Below are 8,609 nucleotides of genomic sequence, written 5' to 3'. Positions count from 1 at the left end.
CTAAATTGTTCTTTAGTTCAGAGTCCATTAATCTATCAACCAACTTGTCAGCTCTCCAAATCTCCCTCCAACTCTAGAATTTAGCCACATGGAGAGTTCTATTACACACAGGGCACTTTCTATATTGAGGGAAATATACAGTGTACGATGCATTCCTGGTCTCTCATTGTGGAGAATTAGCATGAAAATATACAAACATAAATAGCAACTATAAAAAGTAAATAATCAGGCTAATCAACAAATAAAGTGTGTCCCAGAGTGGAATGGCCCTCACTGCTTTGAGAACCAGGGCTTCAGGCAGGGGGCCAGAAAGGGTTTTATGGAGAAAGGGTTTCTTGAGTTGCATCTGGAAAAATTACTAGGATTCGGATAACAGTCAGGGATGTTGGAAAAACTAGAGCAACACAAAAAATGGAGGCAGAAAACATGTTAAAAGTTTTTTATTTAAAAAAAAAATGAAACGCAAGGCGTTTGATAAACACCAGGAAGATCTACTTAACCTGAGTAAGACTTTTTAGGAGAATAGTGTGAGATAAGGCAGGAAAGGGAAGTTGAGACATGATTAGATGATTTCGTAAATGCAAGAATAAGGAGTTTGAGCTTGTTCCTGTAAGCCATCAAAAAGCACTGAAGATTTCTGGGAAGGAAAATAAAATGATCAGAACTGGGTTTTAAGATGATTTACCTGACAACGAGATAGATACAGGATGAAATGACTCTAAGATGTGAAAAAATGCCCTGAATGTGTAAAAGACACAGAAGTGAAAAAGAAGGGGTTTTTTAAGGTCACAAATGTTTACACAAAAGCAGAAGAGGGGGACTTCCCTGGTGGCGCAGTGGTTAGGAATCCGCCTGCCAGTGCAGGGGACACGGGTTCGAGCCCTGGTCCGGGAAGATCCCACATGCCACGGAGCAACCAAGCCCGTGCGCCGCAACTACTGAGCCTGCGCTCTAGAGCCCGCGAGCCACAACTACTGAGCCCGAGTGCCACAACTTCTGAAGCCCACGCGCCTAGAGCCCGTAGTCTGCAACAAGAGAAGCCACCCAATGTGAAGCCCGCGAACCGCAATGAAGAGTAGCCCCCGCTCGCCACAACTAGAGAAAGCCTGCACACAGCAACAAAGACGCAAGGCAGCCAAAAATTTTAAAAAAATAAATAAATTTAATTTAAAAAAAAAAAAAAGCAGAAGAGGAATCTGACTCTGCAATGCTTTTCTGAATCAATGAATATATAATAACTTAAAACAATTCTGAATATTAAACCAAGGGGAGGCCCACTATACAGTAAGAAAAAAAGAAAAAGGACCCCCTCCACCACTGCCAAAAAGAAGCTGCTGTAGAGGGAAGAAAGTGATCCTGACCCAAAGCCTGAGGGAGACAATAAGAGTGTTAAGGCCCCAGAGACTTCTAGATTAATAAGAACTGAGAACAGAATTCTTTAGACATTGCCTACACATTCTAGACAATACATAAGTAATGAATGAACTGATTGGTTAACTGTTTAATATGCCTTTATTATAGAGGCTTGGGCAGGAAGGAAACAGACATCACCTCCTTCACAATGCAGGTGACAATTTGAGCGACATCCACATAATTAGCTTTCCAATTTCAGTGTCGTGTCCAATGACGTGAGCTCTGCTGTGCCAGGTGGACCATTCGGAGGTCTGTGCCCACACAGAGGCAGACATTGGATCTCACTCTCATACCTCCCAACACCCATTCTTTTCCCTAAGGCTGGATTAGCTCAATCATTCCGGATTGTCTATTTTGTCAATGTCCTGAAAACGAGGGACCAGCGCTGTAAGCACATTGCTCTAGAAGGGCCCTACCCATCACAGCAGTGAACAGGAGAGAATGTCTTCCTGCTTCAGTTCGTAGAACAGAGTATGTGGTTGTATTCAGCTTGGGTTTGGGCTGGACTCATGGCCGAGATTCTTCATTAGATACTCAAGTGAGCAAGGTCACTTCCAATCTGTCTGTGCACTTGGTTGTGCTGAACCTCAGTATGGCATATTTTTTATATTACTCCCTAGAGACTTTTACCTTTTTAATAGCATTTCAGCCCCCCACCTAGCACTGGACCTAGTACCTGGTAAATATTTCATAAATATTTAGTGGATGAATAAGTAAGTGAATGAACTTTTAAAATTTAAATTCTGTCAGCAAATATATTTACCCTTCATCTCAATTTCCAAACATCTAAGAATCTGACAAGCTTACTCTACCAGCTAGGAATGCTTTTGGCAGCAAGTAACAGAAAAATTCATGCACAAAAAATGTAAACAAATAAGGTTTTGTTTTTTTTTTTTTCTTGTGTAATGAGAAATCTGGAAGTGGGCAGTCTGGACTCATGCTGCTGTTCAGTGACATCATCGGGGACCATGTTTCCTTCCATCTTTCCAGACCTATCTTCCTCACCTTATTTGTTTTCATCCTCGTGCTGTTTGTCTCTTGGTCTCCAGTGCCTATTGCACCTACAGACATCACATCCACATTCTAGGCAAGAACAAGGGAAAGCAAAATTTTCCCAGAAGCGTCACCTTGCAGACTTCCCTTTGCATCTTATTGGCCAAAACTGGATCACACAGTCATCCCTGGACCAAGAGGAATAATTGGTTTAGAATAATCACAATTCATTCCGAGGTATTAAGAGTAGGCCCTATCCTTTCTGAAATCAAAGGACTTCTACTACTACCCAAACAAATTTGGGTTCTGTTAACAGAGAAGGAGGGGTATGGATACTGGGTCAACAAAGAGAAGTGCCTGTCACTCATGCCTTCCACCATGTATATTCGGATAAGCAAGTGTTTGTACGACTTTTCCAAGGTCATCAAAGTCACGAAAGTCGTGCTATTAGTCTAGAATTTAATTGTAGACCCTGAAAATGACTTGTTTTTATGCCCAATGGGGTCATTTATTTTCTATCATGAATCTGGAACAGGAATTTAAGAGAACCTTAAAATGTATAAGTGTTCCAATTTAGGATTTTAAGTCTGCCTACTTTGACATCCCACCAACACCCAATCGTTTTCATTGCTTCCCTTTATGTTCTAGATCTGACTCCCCATAAAAATACAAGTTTGTGTAGGGCAATGATCATGTCTTATCCATGCCCGGTTCACCAAAACCTAGCACAGCAGTTGGCATGAGCTCAATGAGTATTTATTTTAAAAATGAAAGTGTAGGTTAGTGATGGATTAGACAGAGTATTATAAAATGAACGTTCTATTTCCATTAGAAAATTTATTTTGGAAATAAATTTTTGGTGCAACTAAAATTTCAGCAGGTTGATTTTCCTCTTGTGTATATCCTTTATTGAAACAATACTTGTAGTGAGTACTTAAGAGTCAATTTACCTGTATATCCATACAATCAAATAGGATTTAGCAGTTTAAAAAAAAAAAAGAAAAAAGAACAAACTACAGAAATATACTGTGGCATGGATGAATGACAAAATCATTATGCTCAATTTAAAAAGCCAGGAACAAGAGACCACATGTTATGTGATTCTATTTATATGAAATATCTAGAAAAGGCAAAGATATAAAGACAAAAAGTAGATTCCTGGTTGCTGGGGGGAAAGGGGGAAATGGAGATTAGCAGTAAATGTGTATTACAAAAATGATGAAAATGTTCTAAAAGCAGATTTTTGCTGATGGTTGTACAACTGGGTAAATTTACTTTTAAAAAATCACCTGAAAGGGGTAAACTATATGCTATGCAAAATAAGCCCTGATCATGTATTTTAAGTCAATTTAGGTCTCTGGAAGTTTTTCAGCATTAACAAGGAGGAACACATTTCTGCATGAAGTTCCAAGTAAACATGAACTTCTGCCATTGGCAGGGCAGGTTTTAAATGCAGAGAGCATAGCTGCATTTGAGAAGCACATTACCCCACAGATAAATCTTCAAATGGACCCTCCACCATACCTAGATTGAAATTTCCAGCTCCAGCATTGGCAAAACTATAAAGACATTGTCTCCACTAGACCCACATAAAATGCTCTCTGGGTCTCTGTGCCCTCCCTGACCACAGACCTTGCCATGAGCACACCAACTGGATTCTGTGGTAGATTTGCTAGTTAATGCTGTGGGTCCCAAGGGAATGAGAGACACACAGTTCTAACTAATACTGACTCAAGGTGTCCGCAACAAAAAACACAAAAAAGCAAAAAGAAACAACAAAAAAGACAATAAAAACAGATCTTTTACTCTGTCCACTGTGATTACTTCTTAGCATAACTCTTACTTGCTATTTGTTAGTGTGCTTGAAAGCCTCTCTCTCTCTCTCTTTCATTTCCTCTCTTTTCCCACTTAGAGTTCTATTATAAGGACTCCATTCCGTTATGCTTTGTACATGCCCTGCCTCTCTTGGGAGACAGAAAAGCTTCAGGAAGGGAAAACAGGGGAGGAAAACCCCAAACCATCAGGCCACCAAAAATGTAGACATAGTGTTGTTAAAAACACTATGCTTTTCAACAAAAGATGCTTGAAAAGCATAGGATGCTTTTCAAACATATTTCCTTTGTAGGACATATAGTTTATGTGCAGGTTTTCACCCTTTTAAATAAGGCTGTAGGAAGCAGCATGAAGCTAAGTCATTGTGCATATTTAAGATATTTTCTGTAATCAACTCCTAAAAGTGTTATTGCTGATTCAAATTTGTGCACATATGTATACAGATTGAAAAATTACGCTCTAAAAATTTTGTTCCAATTAACCCTTAGCAGTATATGAGAGTGCTTGATTCCTTAGTCATTGGCTATTGTCCTTTTTTAAAATCTCCATTAGTCTGATAGGTAGCAAATTGTTTAAATTTGCATATCTATAAGTATTCATGCAGTTGGATGATTTTTCTATTTTTATTAGCCATGGTGTTCTGCTCTCATTAGCTCTTGGTGTTTAAATTCACAGTTCAGTTAAACTCTTTGAGAAGAAAGCCTTAGCCCATCTTCAGCTTTCCCAGTGGTTAAGGCTCAAAGCAAACTATGAACCCAAGTACCAGCCGGCAAAACCGACTCCAGTGTTGGATTTCAGGCCAGGAGCCTGCAGTTCTGGATCGCTCTCCACCACTTTCAAGCACTTGACCAACTCTTGAAGCATAATAGATTTCTTGGTTACAGATAATTTAATCAAAAAACTTCAAAGAGTTCTCTGTGTTACCTCTGAGGAGACAGATAAGCTCAGAGGTCTTGGAGGATGTAATCAGATCAGTACAGCCCTATTGAATTAAGAATCAGGCTTGCAATAGAATCTTTGCAAGATAAATTTAAATAACAATAAACTCTTTAGTGTAAAGTTAAAGAGAATGAGAGCCCAGCTCACCTCTGCACAGTCCTCAGGGTCCCATTGTCATCGATTAGTAATTCCCTTCCTTCCTGCCTGCCTGCCTTCCTGCCTTTAGCTCCTCCTATTTGGGAATACCTGTACAAGGTCTTTGAAATTTCAAAACAAAGAAAGTAAGTAATAGACTCTGTTCCAAAGGTATGCATAGGACACACATTCAGAAAATAATTTTTGAATTAAGGGTTTTTTTTTTTTTGAAAGGAAAAATCTTTTACTGTTTTGACACTTTTGTTTACTACAGCCTAGTAAAAGGAAGATTCCCAAAGGTGAGCTATTCATGCTTAAATTTTTGTAGAGGTGAAAGTAGCAAATGTTATTTTAAAAAGTTAAGCAATATAAAATTGTGTAAAGCAGATAGTAAAAGTGGCCCCGTGCACGCATAATACCACCGAAAAGAAGCCACAGATGTTTCACTCCCCAGAATAACAGTGTGAATGTGCCCTTGCGGACATTTTCCCATGTCCATGCACATTTGTAACATATAAGTAGCAAAATGCTGCATGAGTCTTCTCCCTTAGTCTTGAAATTTTGGCTAAAGTTCCAAAGCTGAGGCCGGTAGTCTCAACATAGCTTCATGTTGTAAACACAGTGCCAAGGAGCTGTCCCAACTCCCTTCAGCCTTATAAAGGTTGGCCAAAGTGATCCCTGACCCTCACCCCACTGCCCCATCCATCCTCCAGAAGCAGAAGGTCAGTCTCATGGAAAGAGAAAGGGAGCCATCCAGGTAGTGGATAAGGTTATACCCAATTAGGGTGGGTCCTTAATCCAGTATGACTGGTGTTCTTATGAGAAGAGGAGAAAAGACACAGAAATGCAGGGGAGTGATGGGGTTCAGGACAGCTCACCCCAAGAGGTGCGACTCTGGCATGCGCATTTCAAGCTGAAAACAGTAGAGACACAAAAGACTCAGGAAGAACCTTTGAACTTCCCTCTAACTGCCTAAAAGAATGTAAGACAGGAGGCCTGTCCCAGGAAGGAGCTATCACCTTGCATAGCTACAGTAAAGATTAGGTGTGGTGAACAGGGAGGAACCTAGCAGAGCCCATTTGATCCAAGTCCTCTCTGTGTCCCATTGTCTTTGGATGGCCCAGCAAACATTTGTTTTGTTCCCTGTGAATTTGAGGTTCTTGATGTCTCATCACAGAAAGAATTCAGTGAGAGACAAAGCTATAGGTAAGAAGTGGATTTATTTAGAGAGAAACACAGTACAGACAGAGTGTGGACAATCTCAGAAGGTGAGAAAGCCTCAAAGTATGGCGTGGTTAGTTTCTATGGGCTGGGTAATTTCATAGGCTAATGAGTGGGAGGATTATTCCAATTATTTCAGGGGAGGGGCAGGGATTTCCCGGAATTGGGCCACTGCCCACTTTCTGACATTTTATGGTTGGCCTCAGAACTGTCATGGCGCTGGTGGGTGTGTCATTTAGCATGTTAGTGTATTATAATGAGCACATAAGGAGGCTCAAGGTCTACTGGAAGTTGAATTTTCCACCATCTTGGACCCAATTGGTTCTAACCAGTCTTTGCCATGTCCTATGGCTCTGTCATTCTTTTAAAGGTTATGCCCTGCCCCCTTCCCTCCTGTTTCAGTTTACCAAACATTAACTCTGCTTATCTTCCTGTGAATGACCTTACTTCCTCTTAAAGCCTCAGACCTCTGCCTCCTTCTCCTTCGTTCAGAATATGTACTTCACCTTACCTTGCTGTCTTTGGAATTCTTCCTATGTATGTGAATTCCTCGTGCACACATAATCAATTCAATTTTTTCCTATTAATCTGCCTTATGTCATTTTAATTGCCAGAAAAGAACAAAGATGGGAAAGAGGAGGTTACCCCTCCCCCCATAAGAGAATGCCACATGGTAACAGAGGCAGAGATTGGAGTGATACATCTGCAAGCCAAAGAATGTCAAGATGACCAGAAACTAAGAGAAAGGCATGGAATAGATTCTTCCCTAGAGCCTTCACAGAGAGCATGCCCTGCTGACACCTTGATTTTGGACTTCTAGCCTCCAGAACTATGAGAGAATAAATCTCTATTGTTTTAAGCCACCTCATTTGTGATGCTTTGTTAGGGCAGGCTTGGAAAACTAATACTGAGGCCAATTGATGTGTGGTCAAGAAGAGGGAGGGATCAAAGATGACCTAGATATGCCTGGTGTGGGCCACTGGGTAGATGCTAGTGCTATAAGCAGATAGGTAGGGGATCCCCAGAGAGAGAAAACCAGGCATGGCTTTCTTGACATAAGAGAAGCCATTTTTGACCTAAGCCATTTTGTGATCTAAGCCTGGCCAAAATGCATGTCCTTGAACAGGTCTCAGTAATTAATGATCTTAAGAGAACAAAAGAATGCAGGAACAAATGACTGTTATCAGGCAAGAGAAGTAACAATAGCAAAGGTAACATATCATCGTAAAGACTCCCAGGTCCATTTCAACGGTAAAGATTAGCCTGAAGCACTCAACCACCAGACCAACTGGAACCTAAGGGATGATGATGTTGACCTTTTCTGACCCTCAGTGACATCAATCAACTAAAGCGTGGACTCTGTCGACCTTTGCTCCAATTCTATGCTGAATTCTCCTCTGCTCAAACCCCATCATGAATATGCATACACCACCCAAGTCCCTTCATGAATATGCATGTACCCTTAGCTTAAAACGTCCCCAATTTTGCTGTTTGGGGAAACACAGCTTTGGGAAAGATCCCAGTGTTCTTACTTGTTGCAAGTAATAAATCCTTCCTTCTCCCGATCTTTGGTTTGGCTGTGTCTTTTGGCTCAAAACCCACCAAAAGGTGAACCCAGTTTTCCAGTCACAAGGCCATGAACTGTAATAATGGATATAGAAGATACACAAGGAGGGGCAGTTGAGTTGGGGCAGGGCACGAGTAATGAGTTCGGTGTCTGACATGGTAAGTCACAACCTCACGGTCCACCTATTTGGATATGTCCAGTCAGTGTTTAGAAGGCGAAGCTAAGCAGATCAAAAAGTACCTGGAGGTACAGGTGATGCCTTGGGAGATGTCATCTTCGTTTGAAAAGTGTCCATATTCAAACTGGAAAGCCTTCATTCTCTCAAATTGACAGACTCTGCTCTGTGATAGAAACATTAAATTCCTGGCAGATTTATACCCAGAACCAATCTGGTGAGTTCTGAGAACTAGATTTATTTCCCACCCACCAAGGATCCCCATCTTGAGCTGATAACTCTAGAGCTGACATGGGTCTGCTCTGGCTCCCTCCACCCTACCCCCTACCCCCT

This window comes from Balaenoptera musculus, chromosome 12 (genome assembly GCF_009873245.2).
Source record: "Balaenoptera musculus isolate JJ_BM4_2016_0621 chromosome 12, mBalMus1.pri.v3, whole genome shotgun sequence".
Classification (NCBI taxonomy): domain Eukaryota; kingdom Metazoa; phylum Chordata; class Mammalia; order Artiodactyla; family Balaenopteridae; genus Balaenoptera; species Balaenoptera musculus.
This window is presented reverse-complemented; position numbering follows the sequence as displayed.